General features: G+C 39.7%; 1 protein-coding gene and 1 pseudogene across 6 annotated transcripts in view; one reads left to right on the forward strand and one right to left on the reverse strand.

Moving 5' to 3' along the window:
- Nucleotides 1-26,412, forward strand: part of BABAM2 (BRISC and BRCA1 A complex member 2) — a 308,342-nt gene that overhangs the window by 113,268 nt on the left and 168,662 nt on the right. The window lies entirely within an intron of this gene.
- LOC142046603 (uncharacterized) overlaps nucleotides 1-26,412 on the reverse strand; it is a 48,396-nt pseudogene that overhangs the window by 2,602 nt on the left and 19,382 nt on the right.

Raw genomic sequence — 26,412 nt, forward strand, 5'->3', positions numbered from 1 at the left:
ACCTGGCCTTGGTTAAGTGTCTGCTACTCCCCCTCATTCTCGCTGTTTACAAAATTGCTTCAGAGGTGAATCATCCTACCAAGGTCTTTCAGAACTTTTTGGAGGAGAATATGAATAGTGGTTAATCCATTTCTCAACAGATCTAAAGCTTGATTGGTATATAATATTCCTAGACAAGTAGCTGCTCTGTTGCTCAGCCATGTTAGAGCTTAGACGTTTCTCTATGCTGTGAGTGAGTGCTAAGGGGAAAGAGTCTAAAGGTACCATCTTCCCATTCCATGCAATCAGCAGGACAGGATCTCTTCATGGGATATTCCCATGCGCTCTGAAACTGGGGACTGCATACTGCAAGCAAAAAGATGCAATTTGCTAGCTTAAAAACATGTCCCACTCTGTTTGTCCAAGCATGCATGCTTAATGAATAGCATGTATTAGCTGGTGACTTGTGCTGCTCCTTTGCCTGTTTCCCATACTTATACCATGGAATTCTATCCTTGCAGACAGGATTCCTAGAACAGAAGCTACAGTTGTCAGCCTTCTTGTTGATCCTCATCACAGCATGGACAAGGGAGGGATTAAGTGTTCAGAATTTTACAACTTGTCTCTAAATGTATAATGTTTAAAAGTCGTGGAATGTTGGCTTCTTTGTGACGCTTTCCAGAGTCAACTCAGAGTCCTATTTTTGTTGTGGTTTGTATTAAAAAATGCTATACATATATTATCTAAAACAGCGTTTCTCGTATGTTTCCACTAGGACTGTCAATTAATCGCAGTTAACTCATGTGATTAACTCAAAAAAAATTAATCACAATTCATCGTAGTTTTAATCGCAATGTTAAACAGAATACCAATTTAAATTTTATTAAATATTTGAATGTTTTTCTACATTTTCCTATATATTGTATTCTGTGTTGTAATTGAAATCAAAGTGTATATTATTTTTTATTATGTATATTTGTGCTGTAAAAATGAGAAACAAAATAAATAGTATTTTTCAGTCTACCTCATACAAGTACTGTATGTGTAGTGCCATCTCTTTGTCATGAAAATGCAACTTACAAATGTAGATTTTTTGTTTGTTTGTTACATAACTGCACTGAAAAACAAAACAGTGTAAAACTTCAGAGCCTACGAGTCCACTCAGTCCTTTCTTCTCATTCAGCCAATCACTAAGATAAAGAAGTTTGTTTACATTTACAGGAGATAATGCTGCCCTCTTCTTATCTACAGTGTCACCAGAAAAGTGAGAACAGGTGTTTGCATGGGATTTTTGTAGCCGGCATTGCAAGGTATTTATGTTCCAGATATGCTAATCGTTTGTATGACCCTTCATGCCTCGCCCACCATTCCAGAGGATATGCTTCCACGCTGATGACACTTGTTAAAAAATAATTTAATTAAATTTGTGACTGAACTCCTTGGGAAAGAATTATGTCTCCTGCTGTTTTACCCGCATTCTGCCATATATTTCATTTTATAGCAGTCTCAGATGATGACCCAGCACATGTTGTTCATTTTAAGAACACTTTCACTGAAGATTAGACAAAACGCAAAGAAGGTACCAATGTGAGATATTTCTAAATATAGCTACAGCACTCGACCCAAGGTTTAAGAATCTGAAGTGCCTTCCAAAATCTGAGAAGGACGAAGTGTGGCGCATGCTTTCGTGAGTCTTAAAAGAGCAACACTCCAATGCAGAAACCAAAGAACCCGAACCACCAAAAAAGAAAACCAGCCTTGTGCTGGTGGCATCTGACTCAGATAATGAAAATAAACATGCGTCAGTCCTCACTGCTTTGGATTGTTATCGAGCAGGACCTGTCGTCAGCATGAATGCATATCCCCTGGAATGGTGGCTGAAGCATGAAGGCACATATGAATCTTTAGCACATCTGGCACATAAATATCTTGTGACACCAGCTACAACAGTGCCATGAGAACGCCTTTTCTCACTTTCAGGTGACATTGTAAGCAAGAAGTGAGCAGCACTAGCTCCTGCAAATTGTAGGACTAAGTGGATTTGCAGGCTCTAAAATTTTACATTGTGGGTTTTTTTTTAATATATATGCAGGTTTTTTTGTACATACGTGTACATTTGTAATTTCAACTTTAATGGTAAAGAGATTACACTGTGGTACTTGTATTAGGTGAATTGAAAAAATACTTTTTTTTTTTTACAGTCCGATCTTGTAATAAAAAATAATATGAGGAAGCACTGTTAAACTTTGTATTCTGTAGTTTAATTGAATCAAATTTTTGCAAATGTGGAAAACATCAGAAAAATAGTTTAAATAAAATGTATTAGTATTTTGTTTTAACAGTGGCGATTGATGCCAATCACGGTATTAATTTTTTTTAATTGTTGTAAGCCCTATCTTTTTCCAACTGTGACACTTTTTGTTAAAACAAAAAGGATTCAGAACCTCCTCCTAACAGCGTACACAGTTCATTAGGGCTTCTAGTGTGCTAAGTTCCATTTATTCAAAACTGATTATCGCACTTAGTCACAATTCTTTTAAAAGCAACCAAAGATTTTTCCACTGTGGGGGGGCCAAACCTTTGTAGACTACCAGTACGTTTTAGAGCCTAGCTTTCGTGGTGATTACCCCCTTTGGTCGGTGCATGTAGTGGAAATTTCATAGGGCAGGTATATATGCCAGAAAGCTTAGAGTAACGGAGTGTATGTTCAATCAGGGAGAATGAGAGCCCTGTTCTAGCAGCTTGAGTGGTGAAACCAAGGAGGAGATAACTGGTTTTGTCTAGTTGGCAAGCCATTTCACAGTCTTTGTTTAGTCCTGAGTGATTGGTCTCAGATTTGCAGATGAACTGAGCTCAGATTTCCTTGAAGTCTGGTCCCTGAAGTTTAGGATCCACCAGATTCAGCCACACCATCATGGTTCATTCCACTTGCACTTCCACAATGTATAATCACGCCCATCATATGCAGCAATGCCCCCTGCTATGTACATCTTGCAACTGGACAGTTCTCTATGGAAAGGATAAATTGACACAAATCAGGATTTTTAGTGATGGCATATACAAAAAACCCGTAGGAGAACACTTCAACCTCCCTGGCACTACTATAGCAGATCTTAAGGTGGCCATTTGACACCATCAGCTCAGGATTAAACAAAGACTGTGAATGGCTTGCCAACTACAAAACCAGTTTCTCTTCCCTTTTTTTTCACACCTCAACTGCTAGAACAGGGCCTCATCCTCCATGATTGAACTAACCTCGTTATCTCTAGCTTGCTTGCATATATATACCTGCCCCTGGAAAGGCTCATTTTCCTTAAGATTACAGAGCCACATCCAGCCATCAGTCTACACCAAAACCTTCTTTGACATCTCTGGGTGATCTCATATACAGGATGGTGGCCTGATGTGTCTCATTACAGGGTAAGAAAAGAGATGGGCCAAATGGGCCAAATATCACATGCTACATGGCAGCAAAAGTGCAAAATATGTTGTAGTTCTAATTCTGATCCTCAGGGACCTGTGATTTTCACTGGATTAAAGTAAAGGGAAAGTTTGACACTTGTGCTACTTCTATTTCTTGGATTACATTATAGCATTACGTACAAAAATTTACATTAAAAAAGTGTTAAGGTTGCAATGTCAAGCAGAATTAAAGTTGCCTGTGCAACTTTACTCCAACTTTACTACACTCTGTACAAACCCTGCTTTGAATACAGAATTATTGCTTTCTCCAAAGGCTTCCCCAAAGTGCTCATCACTATAATAATCTGAATGCTTCATAAATACGAATTAATTTATCTTCAGAACAGCCCTCTGAGGTGAAGTGATTGTATTATCCCTGTTTTATAGATGGAGAATTGAGGCATTGAAAGATTCAGGGCAAAAATGTCAACTAATTTTGGTATCTATTTGAGATGCCTAGGGCTTTATTTTTTAGAATCCATACCATTATATAGCACAGCTTCCACTGACTTCAGTTGCACCTGTGAGGGCTTGGCAGTTCTGCAAATCAGAATCCAGTGCTTGAGTTGGGCTTCCAGAAAACAAGGAGCACAGTAAGCGATGCCCCGTGAAAGGTCTGGTTTATATGTCTTACTTGTCATCACAGGAACTCTGTGCCAGAGACATTGAGTGGTAGAATCTGTTTCTCCAGGGCCGCATTCAGGTGCCTTAACCGTGATACCATTTTTTCTTCTTGCAGTTCCTAGTCATTCACTACACACATTCCAACCCCTGCAACAAATGAACCAGGGATCCTGCAGACAACAGTGTCCTTCGCTACATAACCCTGATTCATCTCCAGAGCACAGTCTATTCTGTGCATTGAATGAGGCAGTGGTCCTGTGGAAAAAATAGTATATGAGAATGTAAATATAGAACATATAATAATGCATACACTTGAGAGGGCTGAATAAGGTTACACAGGCCAACCTTACTTCTAGCATTCCTAACTTGTGAGTGCTTGGCTTTGCAACTTTACAGTAATCTTTTAACATTGTTTTTTTGATAAAATTTCCACTTGTTTTTTTAAAAAGCAAACTGAAAAAACATGTCACATGAGCCAACAGAGTAACTGATAGCAGTAGTAAGTTGCCACTGTCTATGTGGACCAGTCACTAGAGCAGATGAGACACACATTTTACCACTCATTTTCACAGATTCTTGCTAGCAGGAGAGGAATAGTGAGACTCAAAAATCTTGAGTTCCATTCCAGGTTCTAGTGGGATGTGTGCTCTGGCGGCAAACTGGGTTGAGACCCTTCCGCCCCTGTTCCCCTGCCACCATTTTGCGGCTCCATCTATAATTATAAGATGTATCTGAAGGTAGGATTGGAACAGCACTCTTGTAGTTTATGAATCCTGACAGTGCCTGAAACTTTTTTGTGAATTAGAGTAGCCAGGGCACGTTCAGTTATTCAGAAATAATTTGCATTTCTTATCCTGCCCTTGGGTAAGGCATGTTTTTGTGAATGAGACCCTTGGGACATAATAAATAGGCCTTGGTGCTTTGTAATAAAAGATTATTTTACATTCAGTGCTCTCTTGTTAGTTATTATGTTGGTTTATGCACAGTCCATTGAATATTGATAAATACTGTAGAATTCATTTAAACTTTCAATGTAGGAAGAAAAGATGTGAATAAATTACATGAAGAGGTGAGAGGACAGACAGAATTTTACATATAAATGGGTTACAAGCGTAATGACAGCTTAATGTGTGAACTACAGAAGTGAATGCAGGATTGCATGTTCATATTGTGTTGTAGCCTGCAGCCATGCTCTACAATGTTTTGTAGTGCTGTGTCTTTTAAATGATTGCAAAGTGATTTAGTAAGCTGTGTGTTGCAGTGCCTTCTCATTCATGGAATCTGACTTTTCATTCTGATAATGACTGAAAAAAAGAGTGGTAGACATCTATCTTGTCACAGGGAAATAGATTAGGTTAAAAATAACAAAACAGAATGGAAATTTCAAACTGATTTGCACTCTCTTTGGGTGTGTCTTCACTGCAGAGTTAACTTGGATTGTTACTTGGGTGTTTCTTCTAACCCCCCTCTCATCCACATGCAAAACTTTCTCACCCGTGTTTGGTGCTTTAAACTCAGACTAGTTGCTCTATCTGGGGACATGATTTAGAGCTCAGGGTATGGCTACACTTGAAACTTCAAAGTGCTGCCGCTACCGGTGTAGCTAGCAGCACTGTTTACACTGAGGCTTTACAGTGCTGTATCTTGCAGCGCTCAGGGGGTGTTTTTTTCACACCCCTGAGCGCGAAAGTTGCAGTGCTGTAAAGCGCCAGTGTAGTCATGGCCACTAGTCTTGCTTTCACTCAGGCTGGTAACCTGCTCACTTTGCAATGAGGATGCAGGCTAATCATTCGAGTGTTGATGGTCCTCCATTGCCTTTCTGTAGTTCCTCCCATATGTGCAGAAGGAAAGAATCGTAGAGTGCCTCAGCTTACTGCAGGACAAAGAACCATGGCTAAGCCCTCAGAAGTCCTGGAGACACACATGGGTCCATAGAGAACCAGTGAGGGCACAGTAACTTGGGCATGGTTTTACAGTGTAGCGACAACCAAGCTAGGTTAACCCAGGCAGTCAGTTCCAGTTGCTTATCACCCAAGTTAACAACAGTGAAGGAATACTCTTTGTAGACTGACTCTCAAGTCCGCATTTTTCATGGACCCGTACTTCTTTTTAAAGTTTATGGGTAGGTTTTATCAAACAAGTCACTAATCAAACTAGAAGCTAAGGGTTTGTCTACACTGCAAAGAAAAGCCCATGGCTTTGAATCTCAGAGCATGGGTCAAATGACTGGGGCTCGTAGGGGTTGGGATAAAGGCCTAAAAATAGCAGTGTAGAAGTTCCTGTTCATGCTGGAGCCTAGGCTCTGATCTCTGATGAGAGGGAAGGGTTTCAGATCTGAGGCTCCAGCCAGATTGGGAACATTTACATTGTTACATTTAGCCCTACAGCCGGAGTTCCATGAGTCTGAGTCAATTGACCAAGGCTCTAAGATTCTGCACCTCAGCTCTTTCTTTGCAGTGTAGACGTACCCTAAGAGTTTTGTGTTTATATTTTTTCAAATATTAAGAGGCTGCAGCTGAAGGGGAAATTTCCAGCTCAGGCAGACGTACATGCGCTAGCTGTCATTGAGCTATGCGCTAAAAGTGGCAGTGTGGCCATGGCAGCAATGACAGCACCACAGGCTAGCTGCTTGGAGTACAGTCTGAACCAAGAACCTGTGTATGTACTTGGACAACTAGCCTGTTCCACCACCTGAGCCCTGATGGCTATACTGCTATTTTTAGCATGCTAGCTTGATGAAAGCCAGTGTGTGCATGTCTGTCTGAGCTGGAAATAACACCCCCAGCTGTAGTGTAAACATGTCCTATGTCCCGTCACTTCCACTTCTCCACACAAACACACACTGTCCCCTAAACAAGCTGTAGTTATTTAATCTTTTGTCATAAATCAGTCCTTCTAGACTTCTGATTTTTTTTGGTGCTTTTCTCTGAATTCTCACCAGTTTCTCACTAGCTAATCATATACAGTACACGTCTCTTCAGAGCTCTGCACTGAAAGGTTATACTCTTGTTTGAAGAGGTGCATTGTTGAGAAGACTCTTAGTAGTGCTACTAAATTTTTGGGGTACAGTCTCCTCTTGATTCATGGGGATGTATGCTATCTACTTTCCATCAATTGTGAAGAGAGCATTTTCCTTCTTCAAAGAATACCAATTTGAAATGATAGTCAAATATAAATGGAGTTTTAAGTATCAGGGAGACTGAAGGAACAGGTCATGTTTAAAGTAGGGTTACTGTATTAATTTTGAATTGAGTTCAGTTGGCTTCCTGAATTCTAAAAACAGTAGTGGGTATAAAAATAAAAGTATGAATGCCAGTAAGATCCACATGAAACTCTAATTACTAGAGGTGCTGTCTTAGACAATTTTCTCTTCCTTAAAAACCCTTCAGATGTAAAAACTGATCCAATTCTTGCAGACTGAAAGTATAACAGCCATCATTGGGATCATTAATAGATATTAACGTATTATGATTGTGGGATTTTTTAGGCATATTGTTTCATATCAGAAGCAAATAAAAAGCATCTGATCTTGTATATTACAAACAAAAGAATGGTTCAGAAAGAAACATTTGAATATAATGAAAATGCACTTGCAGCAAAGACACATTTCCATATTTTTTCTTTGCAAAGGTCTACTTTTTACTTACTGAACTGAACACGAGAGCTTTGTACCCGATCATGCGTTCTTTTCTTATGCAAAATCCTTACTGACTGCAAGATGTGAATATTACACATATTGAAACAACTTCAGGATCAAGCCCAAAGTTCAATATGTGCTGCCTAACCTACTACTGGTGACTCTTGAAAGACAGAGAGGTCAGAGACACTTTGAAAACAGTAACTGTTGTGAGGTTTTAAAGAGAGAATTAAAGTGTTTTGCAAGGGAATCAAACATTGTAACCATGGAGAAGGAGCTCTAAGGAAATAGTTTGAGATTATGGTATTATGGCTGGATAAGATGTATGTATTTACATATAGGATATTTTTCTGATGATCTCTGAAAAGAAGACTTTTGAAAAAAATCTTATTTAAGTGGCATGGCTAATTTCTCTTTTACTCTTAGGAAAGGTGGCTAGCTTTGTATTTTGAAAATGTAGGTGTATCTGTAGATATATATTTCCCCCTGTAAAGTTAGGGTTTGAAATATTTTGTAAACTCTTCTTTTGCTAGCATCTTTTAGGCATATGTCTTGCAACGTGAATTGCATTTGGAAACATTTTAAAATTCTGTTTACTGAGGTAGAAATTGGAAAATTTTGACATTTATTTTTAATTTGTTTTCTGGCCATGCTGAGTTATGACACAACACTGTTAGACTGATGTTGATCAATAACATCTTATTTCAGCAAGTACAAAGTACTGTAGCAGTTATTAATTCACCCTACATTCTTTCAAAATGAATATATGTATACGGAGGCTGACTCCAGGATAAGGATTCTGTGCAGAGTTCTGGTTCAGAATTGTGTACCTTTTTTATAGATTTTTAGTTTTCCAGAAATCACATATTATTAGCAGCTTTTAGAAATAAAATCTTTTGCTTAAACTTGTGATCTCTGGCTGTAAAGTTATAAATAATTGCGCTGTAATTGAAAGACTGTAAAGTATTCATGGGAACCCTGCTGTCCTATTCTAATCCAAAAGGAAATATTTGCAGTTTTTTTCAAATAACTTAAGCCATGCTTTTATGACTGTTGAATACCCAGAAATCCCATAAAATTTGAATTTTTTGACTGAAATAAATCTTTGATTTACTGTTGATAATAAATAACTTGGGCTTTTCAAAAATGTGAATTTAAGACAAATCACATGAATGCCTTGCAACATTTTCCCCATGATGCTGTACAATAACAACGTCCTTCTTAAGGACTTGATCCAGACCCCACAGAAGTCAATGGCAGTCTTTCCATTGACTTCAGTGGGCTTTGGATCATGTCCATAAACAGTTGAGGCTTGATTCTCCATTGCGCTTGAATTGAAAGGGAGCTCCCTGCTGTCAGGGAGCTAGACATGACTTTCTGATTCTAATTCACCCTATCTCAGTGCCAGTTATAGCTGCAGTGGGTCAGCTTTCGCAGAGCTGCCTCTATCCAGTTTATGCTGATGGAGATTTCCTCTACCTGGGTAGAATTCGCCAGTGGCAATCACATTCCATTATAAATTCATTTTGTGCTAAGAAAGTGGTGCAAAGTAAACTTGGTAGACTGGAGAATGCAGCCCTTTGTCTTTGGTAATTATTTTGTAGTGGTACATAAAGTTCCAGTTCTGAGAGGTGCTGATTGTCCTCATCTCCCATCAGCTTGAGGTAGGTTAACACATCACAAGTGGGGCTCACCACCTTTCAGAATTGTGACCTAATGCAGTTAATACTGGGACAAATCCTGAAGGCCTGTCTCAAGCTTTACTCGGGCAAAATTCTTTTTTAATGGGAGTTTGGCCTGACTAAGGTCTCAGCAGCAGTTGTAGTAGTAGTGTTTCAGGTTAGCTGAAAGGATCTGAATGTGATATTCATTATCTTGTTTAAATAATGCAGTTTTACTATTTGGCCTGAACTGGATAGCAGAAGATGAATGAAAGGAGGGGTGCTTATTATCCACAGAGATTTGTGGAATTTTCCATTTTCAGTAAAGGAAATAGATCAATTGAGAGGGTAGTCTGACTTTATAATCACACATTCTATATCATAGGACAGTAGAACTTCAGAGTTATGAACTGACCAGTCAACCACACACCACATTTGGAACCGGAAGTACATAATGAGGCAGCAGCAGAGACCAACAACAGCAAAAAAGTAAATACAGTACAGTACTGTGTTAAATGTAAACAACTAAAAAAAAAGAAAAAGCAGCATTTTTCTCCTGCATAGTAAAGTTTCAAATCTGTATTAAGTCAGTGTTCAGTTATACATTTTCTGAATGAACAACCATAATGTTTTGTTCAGAGTTACGAACATTTCAGAGTTACGAACAACCTCCATTCTCAAGGTGTTTGTAACTCTGAGGTTATACTGTACTGCTAATTAGTGAGTTTTGTGGATGTAATTTTGTTTATAACTTGTCAGTCAGTTCCATTTGGGAGGAGCAATGTTGTCTTAAACTTATGCTGGTATTAGTAACACAAAAGCTTTGTTTAGTGATAGTAAAGCTTGTATCAGGACATACCACACCAACCAAAAGTCTTGAAACCATGGAAATAAGATAAAGGAGAAGTCTCTTGTGTTTCTTGCCACTCACTTTCATAATAATATGTTCCTACACTCTGTAAGGGATTCCAGCTCCAGTAGATACCGAAAAGCAATATATACCCCATCTTCATCAAACGTGCACTCTAACACAAAACCTTAAGGGTGATCTCATACTCTCTTGTATCAACAGACCAGCACATATGACGATCACGCAATCTATTTGTTTTGGAATTGAATCTGCTTTAAAATACTAAGGTTGCCATTAAGGTTTTATGTTGAGTGTAAGCGTGATAAAGTTAGGGAATGTATAGCTTTTTGGTGTCCATGGAGATCTAAGTGGATGTCTTATGGAATGATAGTTATCAACAGTGTTGTAGGCAACAAGGAACCAGCAAGGTACACAGGAGACTTCCATTAACTTCTTACATACATGTTTTCAAGGGTTGGAGTGGATGGGTGTGTCCTAATGTAGTCTTAGTTGGGCCACTAAATGCAGTTGTATGTGTTAATTTTGTAGTCTTTTATGCAAGGTTGATGTGCTTCAGTGGGTAGCCAGGACCTGCCCAACCGTAGCTATGCAGTTCTGACCAGTTCCAGTATAATTTTCAGATGCTTTTATATCTCCAACTAATCAGATATGAATGAAATATGTACAGGGTATGTATTTTTAGTTGTGCACAAATGTGTTTTCATTTTTCTTTTATGAACTTAGTAATGGTATTCAATGCATATCTTTAAGAAGTGGAACGAATAACTGACATTGGCTAGACACACTGCCAGGGGCCAAGCATAGCATTCTGTGTTGTCAATGCAGGAGGTTTATCATCAAAGATAAGAACATATTTTCTCTCTTTTCCCTACGGTGATTTCATCATTTAGAAAGCTGTGTTAAAGACCATGCTAGAACTTTGTTTATGAGAAAGACCAAATTCCGTTAAAAGAAGATGATAGTGCTTGTGTACATTTACTCATGAGTATTCAAATGAAACAAACAAAAGGAATCTGTGGGAATGTTGAGTATAATACATGGGTTCTAAGGAACTTTTGCTAGTGCAGTTTCTTTACTTTTGTGATTTAACAGTTTTATTCACTTACCAGTGTTGTAGTTTGCGTTAATTATGTTTGTAAAAGTGCCACACTATGTGAACCACAAAACTGGTGTAAGAGAGTGTTTAATTCTCTCTTTGTATTAGAGGAGAGAGGACTGAAACCATCACACTGTAATACAGGGTCCTATGCTGTGCATCTGTCACTGGAAAAAGAGGAAGAATAATCCCTGTAATGTGCAGTTACTTGAAAACATGTAAGGATGCATGCCACAATTCACTGAAAAACTTGCTTTAGCATGTTTTCAAATAGCATTTTAAATAAAAGATCCAGAAGCATGTACAGAAGCTGCAGTCTTCTTTTGTATGGCATTTGAAAAGCAATTGTCTAATATAATTGAATCAAGAGATTTGAAAGACATTAATGCTTCTGGGGTAGCTAGGTGGAGCCCCCTTATGCCACCACTGTAAGTGTGAATGGAGCAGTTTTCTGTGATGTCTTGCTTAGTATTTACTCCACCACAGTCACAATTTTGTGATTCTTTGATTTTCCATTTGTGGAGGAGATATCCCCACTGTCCATGCATTAGGTCTGAATGCAATTAATGTGCAATCCACTACCTATGACACAGGTAGAATCCCAGGACTTCTTTCATTGGGTCTTCAATCAGGTCTTTGTTTGGGATGTCACAAGCGGCCAACAATTCGAGCCAGCAGGAGCTGACATCCTTTCCATTGGCCTGTAGTGCTGATGCATGGATCCAGAAAGGCTTCCTGGCTGCTCCAGACCTGCCAATACATCGAGACCTCAGTTCACTGCCACACTCCCAGCACAGAAGCTATAGTGGAACTAGACAACATTTTAGTCTATTTATCCAACTATTTTGTAGTTCCCATTTCAAGACAAGGTGAAACAATAATAAATATTGAGCTAAAGGTGCTCAACATAGAACATTTTTATTACATTTTGTGTAAAAAAATCTGCGCTATTTCCTTGGTGCTTGCCAAATCTTATTAGCGCCAGCTTTTTCACATCAACCTAATTGTTTTTAGTAGTCAGCAGCTAAAAACATGCAAAATATGTGAGTATCAGGAGCACCTGAACTCCATATGCTGAAAGTCAACATGAATTTTTTTTAACCAGCTTTGTCTGTATTTTACTGGCAGATTTTCTTGATGAGATCTGTCACTGGAAGAGCTCATTCAGCACAGTTGATGATTTTTATAGGTTATGATTTTCATATGAATCATAATCCTTCATAGTCATAATCAACTAAATTCCTAATGACATCTATTTAGTGTTTAAGCATTTTATTTTGTTTTTCTAGTTGTAGCACTGGAAAAAGAACTATCAAGTTATGCAGCTATATGATATCAAAAATCTAATTGTATTCACATAATTTTAGTTTGGATTTTCCCACTGTCTGATAGAAATACTATGCTGGTATTCTGAAATTAGCTGAGATTAGAATTGTTTTGTTGTTGTTTTGTTTTATTTTTTTAGCAACTTAAAAACTAAGCAGAATAGCTTTTGTATTTTAATAAGCTTTATCACATCAGGTGGGGGAGTGCACAAACACATTACATTGCGTGACTTGTTTCAATTTTATTACTCTGTTAGAATATGTAATTTGTGCTATTACTGTACCTTAGCCCTGTGTATATTGGGTAATAAGATTGGAATGGAGTTGCCATAAAAATAATTGCAGGTTATTACATAATGATAGTACCTCCTGCCTCATCCCTTCTTGTCCAATCATATTGCACAAGACAAGCAGTATACAATGGTCTGAAAATAGAATTAACTTCTTGAATTTTTTTATTGCGCATTTGCTTTAGATTCCAAATGAGTTAATTTTCCTGTTTATAGATAATATAGCCTTTCAAAAATTGCAGAAAAGACATTGTAAATGTGGCAATAATCCACTAAGCCCATCAGCAGGGCTTCTTTTACTAGCCATCACACCCTGTCACTAAACAGTGATGGTCTGATCCAGAGCCCCTTAAAGTTAGTAGATGTCTTTCCATTACCTATAGTGGGGATTGGAGTGGGGCCTGAACGAGTACTGCAACATCACAGCTTTTATGGCACTGAAGTACTTCCACGTATGAAAATGACATTATACATCATAAGGGCTATAGATGTATTAGTGGTACAGTACTTATTATAACTTAAGACTGATGTATTTTGTCTCGAGTTAAGGAGGTGATGTACAGTTTCCCTTATAAATGGCACTCTAGTGCATGTTTTGTTTCTTACTTGTTATTCAAAAAGTAGTTGGTCAGTATTTTACCCTACTTTGATTTGGTTTCATAAGTGTAAAGCTTTAAGACTAAAACTTGTTTTAAGAGCTTTGTTGTCTAATCAGTCACCATCAAATGTTTTTATGTAATTGATCTAGAAAATGTGTAACTTATGATGCTACACAATAAAATACAAAGATAACTAACCCAGTATGTTATGCTGTTTGGTTCCATAGAATCATAGAATATTAGAGGTGGGAGAGACCTCAGGAGGTCATTTAGTCCACTCCCCTGCTCAAAGCAGGACCATCACCAACTAAATCATCGCAGCCAAGGATTTGTCAAACCAGGCCTTAAAAACCTCTAAGGATAGAGATTCCACCACTTCCCTAGGTAACCCCTTCCAGTGCTTCACCACCTTCCTAGTGAAATAATGTTTCCTGATATCTAGCCTAGACCTCCCCCACTGCAACTTGAGACCATTGCTCCTTGTTCTGTCATCTGCCACAACTGAGAACAGCCTAGCTCCATCCTCTTTGCAACCGCCCTTCAGGTAGTTGAAGGCTGCTATCAAATGCCCCCCTCACTCTTCTCTTCTGCAGACTGTATAACCACAGTTCCCTCAGCCTCTCCTTGTGAGTCATGTGCCCCAGCCCCCAATCATTTTCGTTGCCCTCCGCTGGACTCTTTCTAATTTGTCCACATCCCTTCTATAGTGGAGGGACAAAAACTGGACACGATACTCCAGATGTGGTCTCACCAGTGCCAAATAGAGGGGAATAATCACTTCCTTCAATCTGCTGGCAGTGCTCCTACTAATACATCCCAATATGCCGTTGGCCTTTTTGGAAACAAGGGCACGCTGCTGACTCGTATCCAGCTTCTCATCCACTGTAATTCCCAGGTCCTTTTCTGCAGAACTACTGCTTAGTCAGTCGGTCCCTGACCTGTAGTGGTGCATGGGATTTTTCCTTCCTAAGTGCAAGACTCTGCACTTCTCCTTATTGAACCTCATCAGATTTCTTTTGGCCCAATCCTCCAATTTGTCTAGGTCACTCTGGACCCTATCCCTATCCTCCAGCATATTTACCTCTCCCCCAGCTTAGTGTCATTGCGAAGTTGCTGAGGGTGCAATTAATACCATCATCCAGATCATTCATGAAGATGCTGAACAAAACTAGCCCCAGGACCAACCCTGGGGCACTTCACTTATACCAGCTGCCAACTAGACATCGAGCATTGATCACTACCCATTGAGCCTACAATCTAGCCAGCTTCTATCCACCTTATAGTCCATTCATCCAATCCATACTTCTTTAACTTGCTTGCAAGAATACTGTGGAAGACTGTATCAAAAGCGTTGCTAAAGTTCAAGATATATCACATCACCGCCTTCCCATATCACAGAGCCAATTATCTCATCATAGAAGGCAATCAGGTTGATCAGGCATGACTTGCCCTTGGTGAATCCATGTTGACTGTTCCTGATCACTTTCCTCTCCCATTCCTGAGGACCTGCTCCATGATTTTTCTGGGAACAGAAGTGAGGCTGACCAGTCTGTAGTTCCCCAGGTTCTCTTTTTCCCTTTTTTAAATATGCTCTATATTTGCCTTTTCCAATGTCCAGGACCTCCCCCAATCACCATGAATTTCAAAGATAATGGCTAAGGCAGTGCAATCACATCAGCCAACTCCCTCAGCACCCTTGGATGCATTAGATCTGGACTCCTGGACTTGTGCATGTCCAGCTTTTCTAAATAGTCCTTAACCTGTTCTTTCACCACTGAGGGCTGCTCACCTTCTCCCCATACTGTGTTGCCCAGTGCAGCAGTCTGGGAGCTGACCTTGTCTGTGAAGACCGAGGCAAAAAAAGCATCTAGTACTTCAGCTTTTTCCACATTGTCTGTCACTATGTTGTCTCTCCCATTCAGTAAGGGTCCCACACTTTCACTGACCACCTTCTTGTAGCTAACATACCTGTAGAAACCCTTCTTGTTACCCTTCACATCCCTTGCTAGTGGCAACTCCGGTTTTGCCTCGGCCTTCCTGATTACACCCCTGCATGCTCTAGCAATATTTTTATACTGCTCCCTAGTCATCTGTTCAAATTTCCATTCTTGTAAGTTTCCTTTTTGAGTTTAAGCTCACTGAAGATTTCACTGTTAAGCCAAGCTGGTCGCCTGCTAAATTTGCTGTTCTTTCTGCACATCGGGATGGTTTGTTCCTGCGCCCTCAATAAGGCTTCTTTAAAATACAGCCAACTTTCCTAGACTCCTTTCCCCCTCATATTAGCCTCCCAGGGGATCCTGCCCATGAATTCCCTAAGGGAGTTTATCTGCTTTTCTGAAGTCCAGGGTCCATATTTTGCTACTCTCCTTTCTTCCTTTTGTCAGGATCCTGAACTCAACTATCTTGTCGTCACTGCTGTCTAGGCTGCCACCCACTTCTACTTCTCCTACCAATTCTTCCCTGTTTGTAAGCAGTAGGTCAAGAGGAGCACGACCCCTAGTTGGTTTCTCCAGCACTTGTACCAGGAAGTTGTCCCCAATACTCTCCACAAACTTCCTGGATTTTCTGTGCATTGCTGTATTGCTGTATCCCATGTCCACAAAAGAGTACAAAGCAATGATGTCTCCACTAATTCCTGCCAAAGAGATATGGTGTTCCTTCCGTATAAAGCTACATAAAGCTTTGCACTTCTATAGCATCTTCCATTTGAGGATATGAAAGTACTGCAGCCATGAATTGTTTCACAGTATCCCTCTGAGGAAGGGGTTTGCAGGTGGGCTAAATAAGGTAAAGAAAGAACTAACTGGACCAGCATGTCATAGCAAGGCTGTGGAAGAGACAGAAATGGAAGTAGATCTCTGGATTCTTACTCTTTTACTTTAACCACTAAACATTTTTATGCTGAAACCTGTGCTACTGTCGTATGCTGGAACCCGTAACCTCTGCAAGATGCTTGTCCAGGTGAAAGATGGGTATGATGTCAATCTATTTCATTTTGTACAATTTGATGCCCACGCCACCGCCCCGACTTTTGACAGTTTGCCAGTGCAGTTCTCATTTGGGCAAAATTTGGATGCTCCTGAAGTAAATATGTCCCCTCTCCCCCACCTCTATTTCTGCATTTCAAAACCAGTTTGTATTTTTTGAGCCAGGAGATGTCCTCTATTCTATTGAAAAATGTTTTAGGGTCTTGAAAAATGCTAGATAGATGTGAAGAATCATCTTAGCTGACTGATGTCTTTCTGATCTTATATAAATCATCAGCTACTCGTTTGCAAGAGCCCTGAGGACAGTAGGTTGGTTAACAAAGAATAGAGAAATTAGTTCCAAATTAGTATTTTCACTGCTTTAACATTTATAATGTGTGTGCCCTAGATAAAATCATTAATTCCATCTCAGTTCAACCAGACTAAGGGCTTTTTTCAATCATAAAACTTGTTTAATTTTCATCTGTCTACTCTGTTATAAAATTATCAAGCATTGGACAATTTATACGGAAGTTCCTCTGTGTATTCCACTTTGACATGTCTGTCTCTCTATCTAACTTATATGGCCCTCATCTCCATATTGAGCATCTCACAAGTATTAATTAAATTATCGCTCACAACACCTCTGTAAGGTAGAGAAATATTATCTCCAATTTACAGAAGGGGAACTAAGGCACAGAGGGATTGCAACTTACATATAATCGCACAGGAATTCTGTAGCAGAGCTGGGAATTGAATGCAGGTCTTCTGAGTTCATCCAGTGGTTTAATCACAAGGTCATAAAGTACTTCCTCTCCCATCTCTTTCTAAATAATTGCAATCACACTGATAATACAGCTGCTGCAATGAATTTGACTTTTAATTAGTACTTTTTAGCCTGTTTTTTTTTCCAGGGAAAATTTGTACAGCTTTAGTCCATGAGAGAAGTGTCTTGTTTCAGAATGTTGTTTCTACTTAGGGCTTCTCTATACGGATAATAGCCAGGAATAGCTATTTTGCAATAGTTCTTGCACACTAGCTCCCCATGTGGACACTCATGTTACACGCAAAGAGTGCCTGTATAAGGTTTAGCTTAATCCACATGCGGAGCTAGTTGAAAAGAGATCATAGAATATCAGGGTTGGAAGGGACCTCAGGAGGTCATCTAGTCCAACCTCCTGCTCAAAGCAGGACCAATCCCCACACAGATTTTTGCCCCAGATGCCTAAATGGCCCCTCAAGTATGGAACTCACAATCCTGGGTTTATCAGGCCAGTGCTCAAACCACTAAACTATCCTGCCCTTGCTTGAAGGTTGCACTGAAGATTTTTGAGAGCAGGTTAGATAAATACCTGTCAGGGATCGTCTAGATAATAATTAGTCCTGCCATGAACGCAGGGGACTGGACTAGATGAGCTCTTGAGGTCCCTTCCCATCCTTTAATGCCGTGATTTCAGAATAGTTTCCCTCTGTAGACAAGCCCTTCAGTGTTTTTTTGTTTTGTTTTGTTTTGTTTTTTGTGGACCACTTCTTCCACTGATTTTGGTGCTTTAAACTGGGTGTTTTGTGGTCTTAAGTGTCCTTAATTACCACTTATCAGAGGGGTGGCTGTGTTAGTCTGGATCTGTAAAAGCAGCAGAGAATCCTGTGGCACCTTATAGACTAACAGACGTTTTGGAGCATGAGCTTTCGTGGGTGAATACCCACTTCGTCAGATGCATGTAGTGGAAATTTCCAGGGGCAGGTATATATCTGCTAGCAAACAAGCTAGACATAACGAGGTTAGTTCAATCAGGGAGGATGAGGCCCTGTTCTAGCAGCTGAGGTGTGAAAACCAAGAGAGGAGAAACTGTTTCTGTAGTTGGCAATAGTTCTCTGCTGCTTAATTACCACTGTTTTGCATGAGTACTGAGTTCTTTTAGCATAGGTGCTGACTTCATGGGTGCTCCGGAGCTGGAGCACCCTGGGGAAAAAATGGTGGATGCTGAGCCACCTACCAGCAGCCCTCCCATCAGCACCTCCCTTTCTCCCCAGCACTTCCTGCCTGCCGGTAGGCCTCATGGATCAGATGTTTTGTGGTGTGCAGGAGGCTAGGGTGGGGGAGGAGTGAGGAGAAGGGGGTGGATCTAGGCGGGAAGAGGCGGGGTGGGATGAGGCATTGGGGGAAGGGGTGGAGTGGGGGTGGGGCCTAGGGCAGAGCTGGGGGTCGAGCACCCCCCGACACTTTGGAAAGTTGGCGCCTGTGTCTCTTCGTATCTCACAGGACTTGGCCCAATAATTTAGAAAAAAGTGGGTGTATCACCTGATGCATACGTCAACTTTCCTGCTCCAGACTTTCTGGTGAGATATGCCTGTTCTGTTATCCAAATACGTTATTATGCAAACAATGGAAATTAGTGTTTTAAAAAAATTCAGTCCAAAAGTCTACCCTTTATTTTTTAAAATATTCAGGACTAGAACTGGACAGAAAATAGAAATCCCTTCTTGTGAAAAATTTTATATTTTTGAAAAATATTTTGTCCTGAACTAGGGAAAAATGTCAAAACTGCAAAAATTTTCCTAGAAGGAGATTTCAAGAAAAAGTCTGTTTCAGAAGACCCTAAATGGAATTTTTCAGCTGGCTGCCTGGAAGGCTCGTGTCAGTTTTACTTTCTGCCTGACTGGGTGCTCAACTTGTCTGGCCCCAGAGCTGGGGAAAGGCATGGAGACAAGGCACACTGGCTTTGCGCTACTGTGGACCCAGAGCTGGTTGGGAGGTTGAGCTTTCTAGCTGTCTGCTTTTCTGGCTGCTGGAGCTGGCAGTGAGGCTGAGCCACCCAAGCTCTCTACCTCTTTGGGTCCCAGGCCTGGGTGGTGGTGGGGAGGAGGGTGGGGAGGCAGCAAGTTAGACAGGCAGCTGTTTAGCAATCATTTTGCTTTTCCAGATGGAAAATTTATGACCAGCTCTGTTCAGGATAATTTTGGTTCCTGATTTCAAGAAACATAAAGTACCCCAGCTTCCATTGACTCCAGTGATAGTTGCAAGTACCCATTAGTGCTCAGGATGAGGTTTTTAATGGGGCATGGTAAGACTTGCTGAAATAGAGGATATTCAATGCCACTTAACATTTCAAAAATAATACTTAGCAGTTTTATAGCGTCTTCCATCCAAATATCTCAAAGCACAGTAAAGATTAATCATGCTTCACAGTACTCCTATGAGTTACAAAAATAATATCCCTATTTCACTGATGGAGAAACTGAGGCATGAGAAAAGTTTAGTGACATTCTCAGTCACATAGACAATCAGTAGCAGAGTAAGGAAGAGAACCCAAATCTGACTGTCAGTGCTCTCTTGAGTTAAAAAGAGCTAAACTCAAGCTAAAATATTTATTTGAATATCTTCTTTTACACCACAGTTTTGAGTTTAGTGTTTAAATGGAAGACTTATGATACACTGAGGTAGAACTGTAGTTCTTTGTTTATTCAGATATCTTGTATGAATGTTATATATTTTCAGTAAGTGTAAAATCTGATTAAAATTTCAGTAAACTTTGGCTTTTGTTCCATGTTGTAATTATCTTTGACAACAGACTTCTGAAGAGTTGTTTATCTTACATAAAGAATGCACTTAAGACATCACAATTTAAAACTTGGAGTAGGCACTGAACTTTCGACATGTTTAAAACCTAAACCCATTGTTGACTTGCTGTTTCAAAATAGGGGGATTAAAGGATGGTCTCCTTAAAAAAAACAGTGCAAGTTGTTGGACCGTACACAACCATGACTCACACTGGAGAATTCACGAATCTGGAGGAGTTTGAAACTAGTAGTGTGAACATTTAAAACTGTATGTTTTATCAGCTCCCCTAAAAAATAAAATGAAGTAAATGTTTGTTTAAAGTTACCACTTCTTCTGATCATAATAATAAATGTTTCAGAAGGAGCAAAAATCATTAAGTTTAGTCACAAACTATACGGGTATTTTTGTACATAAAGCTAACACAACATCCAATGTGGTAGTGTTACAATGTAGCAGCTAATAAACATTGGAAACATTCAATTATTTAATTATTATTTTTTTATTTATAATAAATACCTAATTAATTTCTGGAAACCTTGCAATTAAGTTTCAGATCAGCATATTGACCTCAACAATGATGATAGATCAGGCTTAGAAGGGTCTGCCCATGTAGAATGAAGTTCTCAAGCAATTAGGGTTTATATATTAATCACCTACGTGGTCCGTCTTAGGCAGTGCTATCTTTATTATTTGTAACATTCCTGTAGTTATTTTGGTGCAGTTATCATCAATTCAGGGAAATGATCTTTAAAAAACCTATATGTGAGGAAAGTGAAATAGTAGGAACCTAGAGAAATTAGAACCCTAATAAGAAAAAAATCTATATAAGATTCAGCTTGGAAAAATGAAAACCAGAAAACAATCTAAAATATGGAAAGTGGTAGAGATGAAAGAACCCCAGGGATGAGGATGGACAGGAAATTAAACATGAGTTTCCATGGTGAATAAAAATTAATGATTAAAGTATCTTTTTATTTAAATTAAATACAGATTTATTTTTTAAAAACAAATTTATTTAAAATTAAATTTAGAAATGACAACCTGTGTTAAGGCCTAAATATCTTATCACTGTGATACAGCATGGCCAGAGGGCAGCATAAGAGTGTTAGCAGGGGGCCTTATTTCCTGCCAAGGGAGGAAGGTTTGCTTTAGATTAACTAGAACGGCTGTGGCCAATTAGAGCACCTGACTCCAGTTAGAGCACCTGAGTCCAATTAGAGCACCTGACTTCAGCTAGAGCACCTGACTCCAGTCATGGGATATAAACCCCTGCTTCAGTCAGACAGGGGGTGGTAGTTGAAGGAGGAAGGTTGGATTGGAGCAGAGTGCAGATTGCAGAAGAGAAGAGTTTGTCCAGAGAGAAATAGAAGGTTTGGAGGAGTGCTGCGGTGGATTGGGAAGCCCAACAGAAACCCTAGGTAAGGGGCACCAGGCTTGTATAGAAGAGAGGCGAGAAGCCCTTCACAAGCTGACGGGTATGAGAGGGAAGTAACCCAGGGGAAGAAACCGCTAGTCAAGTGGTTCACCACAACCCCAGGGCCCCTGGGTTGGGACCTGGAGTAGAGGGCGGGCCCAGGTCCCTCCCTCTCCACTCCCCTCCTCCAAGGACACTAGGGGAGTGATTAAGAACTGGTTCAGAGGCAAGCAATATCGCCCTGAACCTACCCCAGAGAAGAGAAAGCGCGAGACCCAGCAGAACAGTACCGGCAATTTGCCACATCACCTATTAAAATCATTGAAATTAAATACAAAAAATAATATTAACCAGTATATATTTGCTGCCAAGTTTTAAAGTCACTGGTTAAGCACCTGGAACCAGACTTTGTTGAAGTGCCAACCCAACTTTTGACAGTACTAGCCTCTTCTGCAGTGCAGAAACCATGTTTTTCATTTTCAATTTATTCAACTAGTTCAGTTAAATTACTAGTTAATTCAAAGTTTACAAACCAACTGAGAGGTGAAAAAAACAGGAAAGCTTGTTAGTCTCTTCAAATTTTTGAATAAAAACTGTGTGTGAGAGGATGAAATCTATTAATTCTAAAATCTTGAAGGACATGGTGATCAGAAACAATCAGTTCAAATCACTAACTACAGATATTTCTTTTGTTTAATAAATCTGTTAGTTTTAAATGTGATACATTTTGGTAACTTTGTTAAACTTTTTCCCCCCTTATCTATCCAGCACATTTTAAGATAGTTTTTATTTTTATTTTTTTTAAAAAGTGTTTTTGTGCATTTTGAATTGAATTTGAATTTTCATCCAAATCTTGCTTTGCACAGATCACAAGTAAAAAATTAATTATCGTCTAGTAAATAAAAATGCATAGTTCAATATTTCTAACATAATAAAAATGTAACAAGTTAAGAATTTGAGTATATATGATAAACTATAATTGCTTAAATAAATGTGTATCCATTTAGTATATCCTCCAGATTAGTAAAACAAATAACCAGATCTAGGCTCTATTTGATTGCACTTCAACTGTTTTAATGGTTGCCAACCAACGAGAATCCGTCTTTCTTTAGGAAAACAACTAGAAAGTACAAATGCAAAACACCATTAAAACTAATTATTCAAGTCAAGCCTTCCTGCTTGCTGATTTAAACCATGATTAAAATCAGTGATTTAAATTGCTTTATTGAAATCAATCCATGGTGTAAGTTTTCAATATGCCATAGAAAGGCTCAGTGTGGTTTTGGGCTATATTTTGAGAGGAGTCATGTCATGGAACAAGGAGTACAATCTTCTGCCAAACACAGATTTATGTTTTTATTTATGTCTATATCTCTATAAAGATATAGATAGAGATTAGAAGTAGAGATTAGAGAGAGAGACAGAGAGAGAGATTATTTCAAAACATTTAAGTGAACTTTTAATTTAAAAATTTGAAGGGCGTAAACACCAAGGACAGAGCCCTTTTTTACACACAGAAGCTATTCTGATTTAAGTAAAACAGGTATAATAATCTATCTAGTTAAACTGGTATAAATGTATGAGTGCAACACTTACATTGCTTTAAAACTGATTATATTGCTTTAGCTTTCCTGTAAACTTACTGCTGCAAGCTAAATTTATATCAATCAGGTATAAATGTAATCAGGTGTGTTTGCACAGAAAATTAGGCTGAACACTGTGGAAAAAACAGAGATCTGTCGTATTGTGGAATGGTCTCACCAGGGAAGTATTGGGAAGCGCTGTCCCTGGGGATATTTACAATAGACAAGACAAAAAATGTTAGAAAATGTGCTGTGTGGAATTGAGTCGTCAAGGAAATGGATTGTCTGACCTAATGATATAAGTCTTTTCATCTTTAACATCTGTCTTTTCTCATTGTTGAATTGAACTTTTGCAAATTTGGTTCATGTGGACTTTGAGATATAGTAGTGTTCAAAGCTCTGAAGGTACAGGTCGCAGTATTTACTTGTCTGTCTCTTACATGCTTAGATATGTTTGTACTGTTGTATATAATTATTACATAGAGAAAAGGGAATTCTCAAAATGCATCGGTGTTCTTTTTGTTTATTTAAACATAATAATCAAAATGAATAGCCCCATGCAATTTATGAGCAACTCTGCAATTACAAACCAGCTTGCTGATATAATGGAGGCTAAAGAATTATGCAGTAAGAAAGTTATCAAGAGAAAAATATTTTTAATAAATCATGAAGATACCTTGACAGTGTCCTTTTAATTAAGCATCTTCAGATACAGTAATTCCATTATTTTAATGGACTCCCTGCCTGATTAATCAATGACCTTATTCTGGTAAGCAAGTCTGTCAGGATATATCTTCCTAACAAATCTATTAGGCCTAGAGCATACAAAGCATCATCTTTCTCTTCAAACAGTGTTAAGTCAAGAAAGTGTTTTGGTAATAATGTGGGCATCACTTGTCCAAGAACATTAAGAACCTTGGTCTGATCTTTTTTAACCATAAAAGGAAATGTGTTATGCCTTCCTGTTTTGCATTAGCTGGAAGGGAGTAAAAAATACAGAAAGAATTTTTATTGCAGAGAAATATTTCCTTTCAGGCAGTGTGTGAAGGAATAATGTGACTGAAAACGACCTTGTTGATGGGTGAAGCACCAGTACGAGACACATACTTTCTAGTTAAGAACCAACTGGTGTTTTATTAACAACCCATGGTTATATATAAAACTGAAAATTTAAAAAGTAACTGCAAGAACTTCATCAAGATAGAGAGTGCATTTTTAGTGACATGCTGAAATATTTTAAAGTATCTTCCTCTGTTGAGTCAGTGTGAAGTCCTGGAAACAGCTACAAGCATGGTGGAGGGCTGTTTTTGTTCAGAATATCAACAGGTTCAGTCATCACTGGGATTCACAGTCTGTTACCATCCAATTTTTAAGTTGTCATTCATTTTGATTGTATAAATTGCACTCATGCAATGGAAAGGAATCTATGCCAGGCTAAGATTCCTAGACCATTGAGATATTGCAGTTAATTCCTAGACCATTGAGATATTGCAGTTAACTAGTCACCACCCTTCCTCTGCAGCTAATTTTCATGCAGCAGTTACCAGCAGATACCAGAGGTATCTCAGCCAGTCAGTTTAGCTGTAAAGCTAAGCTGTATGCAACAATTTCATTGGTTGTAATAAATCAGTGATATGAGGGAGATTGCACAGATGGTGATTACTTGGTCCAAATGCCACAGTTCTTCAAAGGTTGATTCTCCACCTTTACAACTCAGCACAAACCCTACACACAAACAGACCAATACAAAATCAGGAAAAATCTCCCAGCACTATCCAGACCCAAATCAACACAAAATCCTCCAGCACTACCCCAGACACAAATTAATATAACCAGCACACACACAGCCCTTTTGTGCAGTACAAACCCCTCATTTGTCAACACAAGTCTTGCAGCACAATCCACATAAATCAGTACAACTACTCGCACGAAAACACAATCAGCACACACAGTAACCCCAAACACACACAGACCCTCATCGCAGTACACAGCCTTCATTTGCCACCCACACAAATCAGCACACATTTCCCAGCATAACAATTGAACAATCCCTGTCTCCCTCAGCACCTGGTCTGAGTACTGGATTATGCCGAAGAGGCCGAGATTCTAAGTCTGTGCTTCCTATCTTCATCTGTTTTCCCTCAGTGATGAGCACCAATGTTGTCTGTACTCTTTGGGGGAAATCCATGCTATGTCCAGGTGCAGTATCTGCCTCCCGTTTCCTGCTTGTACTTGGGAAGGCAGAGCCTTCCGTCTTAAGAAGCTTCTCATGGAGGTCACCAGGGCATCTCATTTGGATCCTGGCTAGGGAACACCCTCCTCCCCCATACATAGATCTGAACAGTCTAAGAATGCGCCTCCTACTGGGGAGCCTCAGTCCAGTACCAGTGCTATGGACCGGGGCCTAGCCACCAGTCATGGAAGCATGTGCATAAGCATGGCATAAGTCTTCCTCCAGGTTTAAGGAAGACGCCGGGTCAGGCATGAATTCTGGCCATGGAGCAGTGCTATATTCCAATGCCTCCAAGAGAGATAAGAAGTCGCATCGCTCATTGGATCTGCTGGTCCCAGTTCTGGACCCTCATGGTTTGTTGGTACATAGACCGGATACTGAAGACTCCGGGGAGACTCAGAAGTGCACCTGGGCCTCATGAGCAGCTCACCCTGGAAAGGAGGTCTTTGTATGTTTCAGTTTCCTCCACTTTCTGGTCATGTTCCTACAACACACCCTGCTCCGTCAGCACCACCATTTGTACAGGACTCTGGTTCCTCTGAGTCTGAGGAGCCAGATGTTACTCATGGTCCATTGGTTCCTTTCCTAAGACATGACTATCAGAGGGTCTTGATGGCACCGTCGCAGTACCGTCCCTTACCTCAATCCAGTAGTCACTGGTACTCAACTCCTTGGCACCACCACTGCAACAGTAGGATCAACCGGGTTCACACATGGGAGCTCATGGCCCCAGCATTCACCTTTGGAACTGTCTCGTTCAACACGAGAGGACTCACCTGTTTCACCACCCCATCCTTTGTAGCGTAGATGTTCAGAACTGGGGCTAGACGATGCACTGATCAACCCAACCCCAACCGTACCAATGGATCCGGAGACATTTTCCTTGTTGTCCTCGGATGCGGCTGTGTCATCAGTTCCCTCCTCTCCTACAGACAACTATTGTGAGATTCAAGAGCTGCTATGGAGGATAGCTAATGCCCTTCAGATCCTGTTAGAAGAGGTGCAGGACGGTCAGCACCAACTGTTAGATAATCTGCATGCATCAATACCAGCCAGTGTGGCCCTGTCAATCAATGATGCCATTCTACATCCAGCAAGCAATGTTTGGCA

This window comes from Chelonoidis abingdonii, chromosome 3 (assembly GCF_003597395.2).
Source record: "Chelonoidis abingdonii isolate Lonesome George chromosome 3, CheloAbing_2.0, whole genome shotgun sequence".
NCBI classification, from domain to species: Eukaryota; Metazoa; Chordata; order Testudines; family Testudinidae; genus Chelonoidis; species Chelonoidis abingdonii.